Here is a 4,821-nt window from a genome sequence, read left to right on the forward strand (position 1 = left end):
GCTGCAGGCACTTCGTAGTACCAATATTCGTTATATTCTCCACAACCACGCTTGTGACCATGCACGTAAGAAGATGATGGATCGCTCCCTAAAACATAGTATTCTCGTCCAAAGTTTGATGATGATGGACCTGCCTCTGAATTGTAATATCATGTTCTAAAGTTTGACGATTGACTGACTCTTGAATCATAATACATCATTCCAAATGCTAGCATCATCATCATTATACTAACGTAACCAGGCCTACTTTGTGTTTGTGTGATGGGAGGCAATTATTTCACGTGTTGGTCAACTTCTTCCGATTCATCAAGCTCATACACTCGAGAACGTTTCCTTTGAACTGCTCATTATCATTATGTATATATTTAGGACATGTTGTGGATCATCTGCTACATCCAAAAGTCTACTATTATTCAATCTCTGTGAAATATTAAAAAGCATTGAAATAAATTTGTACTAAAAATATTTAGATTTGTACCAGATGACCCACACTAGCTCCCGGTCTGGTGATATAGAGACTGGTAATGTTTCTGTACCAACAGATATATTCTTGAGTTACATCCATATAAAATTGTCCAATTGGAGATTCGACAGTGCTTTTGTGATTTAGCAATTGCATCACTAAATGGGTAACTCTATCTAATTAGTCATCAGGTCAATGTCGTGCAAAAGTGGTTTAGTATTATAGTCACATGGAACATTTTGTTGAATATCAAACTGTTCGAGTGTTCTGTCAAGATGTTGTCACTCACCAATGTGAAAATATATGAGATGACTAACCATCTGTCATAGGTGATGACCATTCATATAGTAATGTGGCAAACTATCCATGATAGCTTTGTATGGCTCCCACGTAATCTGAAACACAACATATTATATGAAACAAATAATATGGAACTTAAAATTTAAGTTCAGCATGACCTACCTCATCAAGTTGAAGAAGATCAAACATGTATCTAAAAGACTACATGTGTAGCCAACCTGGTCACACAAAATTGATCTCTCCATTATTGTTTAACTAACATTTTAGATTCTAAATGTACTATGTATAACAATTTATTTTTAATATAAATTAAATTGAAATAACATACCTTGAACCATAAGCTCGACCGTGTAATTGATGAGCATTGACATGTAGGTGTTGTAGAGTCTGTAATATTGGAAATCGTTCCCAAGTTCATATTTGTAACAATATTGGCGGTCCAACAATTTCACAAATACCTTGTTTTGATGTCTTGCATAACTATCTATACAATCATGCCAAATAGGCTCCACCCAAGAATATCGCCCGTGTAGATTAGCTAAGAACTGTAGGAATATTAAATGCACATAACGAGTTGATTTATTTGCGAACAAACTCTCACCCATCAACTGTAAAATATATGTCTGGGCATATCTTGTGATAGTTTCCTTGTCGGCATCATCAGCTAGGAGACTCTATCCCCAACCATGATAAACTAAATCTCGAACCCCGAATTTGTTTAGCAGGTGGGGTCGCACCGAGTAACATTTGACAATCATCATGGCTTTGATCGCTAATAGACTCGCCAACAAAACTTCCACATCCTATAATGTAATAGTGCACTTTCCAACCGACAAATGTTAATTGTAAAAGATGGTCATTTGAATCAACATATATAACAATTAATAACTTTTCTCGATACTTGTCATACATGTGAATGTTGTCGATCTAAATAATTGGCCTACATCTACTAAAAACTTTTATACAGGGACCAAATGTCAAAAATACGGATGATAATATGACATGACCCTCCAAAGGTGTGGCTTGAACCCTCCATTCAACAAATGTTCCAACATTGGTATGCTTCACCATGTACAACCACCTATCTAATAATTTGTACGAAGACTCATCCCAATCGCCAAACCTTTTGGCTACTGCTTTTCTTTTACCATCTCAAGCCCTATGCTAAGAAACATGATAGCCAAACTCTTCCTTAATCATGGATTGTAGTAATACTATATTAGTGGCAGATTTTCTCTAACAGATTCACCAAACTCTTGTGCAAGCATTGAAAAATTCAACTGCACATGACTTTGAGTAAGTTCCAAATAAAAACATGTATATTGATAAAATAACTTTGTGAATCTCAAAATAAAGCATGAAAATTTTTTATTATTGCATGAAGTCTCAATTTGGAACCTTCGTCGGACTTCTTACATCGAATGACCTATTTTGTCGATGTTGGCTCTATTACTTCATATGGTGTGTGATTCTTAATGGCAACACTGATACAATTTCGTGTTCTTGGTCACCACCAAAACTATAATTGGATCATGTTTTCGAATGGTGTTGCATTCATGTCCAACTCAATGAATGTATTTGATGAAAATTCATATTCACGATCATCAAAGTCCATGAAGTCTCTATAATCATTGGTAGCTATCATTTCTCCTTTACTGCACATTGGTTGTGCATCTAACTTCTAGTCAACATCAACATATTCTTCATCGTATTCCACTTCTACATTTAAGTTGATGTCCAAATCTACCTACTCGCATTCACATACAAATGGATCATATTCGAAAACGACAATGCAATTGAAAACATGGTGTTTAAATCTTGTTCGTTCGAAATAGGGAATGACATAAACCTTACGGATCCAAATGAGCTTACAGTAGAGTGTTTATATATTATCTCTATCTGACTTGAACTCATATCTACACCAAGTGATTAATCTCACCATTGGGAGGAATTGTTTCACTGTTGGCATTTATATTTGTTTCATATTTGTATGTCATTTTCTATATATACAAAAAAAAAAAACAATAATCATAATTAATTATTATAAAAAAAACACTAGAATAAATTTTAAATCAATAGAAAAATATAAAATTACATAAATCACAAAAACAAAATTTAAATTGTTTTAAATTAGATTGAACAAATAAAAAATACAATTACATAGATCACATTAAACATAATTTGATCATGTTTTATACTGAATATAAATATTAAAACTAAATTTACTACCAAATATCAGTTTAATTATTGTTATTTTACTTTATATATATATATACCTATTTCAAATATTCATATAATATTTCGAATGAAACAAGAGAAAGATAATGATTTAAAATAATTCTTTAAAAACCGATGGAAAGCCCAATAATTCATACATTAATATAATCGTTTTAATTTATTTTTATCATAAAATATTATTATAATAAAGACGTGATATTAAAATTTAACAAAAAAAAATATTTTTCAAACATAGGAATATAAAAACAAAATGTATGGATGGGACTTAACAAAATATATGATTTTTATTATAAAAATATTTATTGTTATATTAGATTACATTTGTTAAAAAAATTAATTGTTGATTCATTTTATAGGTTTGATTTAATTTTTAAAATTATTTATTTTATTACAAATTTAAAAAGTTTTTTATAAAACTTACGTAGATTAAGATTGTGTAATATTTTTCATAAATTAATTATAAATTAAAGCATAAGCATAATACACATATCATAATTAACTGGTTAAATGTTTGATTTCATTTTTTAAAATCAATACTATTTAATATTTTATTTTATTAACATCATCATTCCATCATAATATTTTATTTCAACCAAGAAAAAGATAACTTTTCAGAATAAAACGGTATGAACCCCGCCATATCCAACATATTATTTTTCTTTTTTTCATTTGTTTTTGTTGTTTAAATTGATTTAAATACTAATTTTTCAACTTTAATTATTTCAAAACGTTTGGTTAATAGGTTGTTCATGTCTATTTATTTTCCTTATAAGTAAACTAGTGTAAATGTAGTTATTATTATTTGTTTGCATTTGGCTACGTCGGTAAAGAAAAGGTTGGATGACAAGATGACAAGATGAAGAACAAACGCAACTTTATTTGCCAACCTTCTGACTAAAATAAAATTTTGTAGGGTCAAGATGACAAGATGACAATGAACACGCAGTTAATTCAAATATTGTTAACTTCCTGATGAAGTTTTGTTTTAAGGAAATCCCTACACTGCCTGCGCCTAAACCATCTGAGACGGAAGAGCAGTCAACAGAGGTTGCATTTGCCAGAGGGTGGAAGAAGGGCTACCAGAGTTTAAGGATTAGAGCCGATTTCATAGCAATTGATTTGGGTACAAATATAATGGATGTGATTTTAGGAATGCAGGAGGACCAATGCGTTTTGATCCAATTTCAAAATTTAGAAACTGAGGAGAGAGATAGATTTGGAGAATGACGAAGTGAAGAGGGGATCGAGGAGATGAAGAGAAGATGGGGATCCCATTGCTTTTTGTTGTTTGGCCTCTCATCTTGAAAATTTAGGAAGCAGTTCCGTCAAAGCTCATCAGTTTGAATGTGAAACTTGATTCGTTGGAAACGGAAAATTGAAGAAGAGGAAGCAGAAACAGTAAAAGATAAATCTGAAGAGAAAAAAAGGTAAAAAGGTAGCTGCGTTTGCCGGGAGTCGAACCCGGGTCTATTGCTTGGAAGGCAATTATCCTAACCGTTGGACTACAAACGCTAGGTTTGATGACCCTTCCTAACTTTTATTTCTTCTCTTCCATTAAGTTAAAAATTAGGAAACCATTTTAGTTTTCACTCCTTATAACTTCAGTGGGTGACCAACATTAATCTAAACATTTATTTAGAACTTAGGAGTTAAGATTATGGGGATGAATTATATAGTAAAACATTGAAATAAAATAAATAATCGATAAATAATGGTATTAGAAAAGAGGTATTGTTTTGAGTAGCTCATAACTTCACGCGAAAATAAATTTAATTATGTATGTGTTGAGCAAAAAAAATCAACCAATTAAATTATGTCAC

The 4,821-nt window shown here is 31.4% G+C and overlaps 1 non-coding gene across 1 annotated transcript; it reads right to left on the bottom strand.

Annotated features, from left to right (window-relative positions):
• Nucleotides 1-4,441: 4,441 nt before the first annotated feature.
• TRNAG-UCC lies at nucleotides 4,442-4,513 on the bottom strand. Its single transcript has one exon. It is a non-coding gene; the product is annotated as a tRNA-Gly (tRNA).
• Between the last annotated feature and the right edge of the window lie 308 nt (nucleotides 4,514-4,821).

Source organism: Cucumis sativus, chromosome 1, assembly GCF_000004075.3.
Source record: "Cucumis sativus cultivar 9930 chromosome 1, Cucumber_9930_V3, whole genome shotgun sequence".
NCBI lineage: Eukaryota > Viridiplantae > Streptophyta > Magnoliopsida > Cucurbitales > Cucurbitaceae > Cucumis > Cucumis sativus.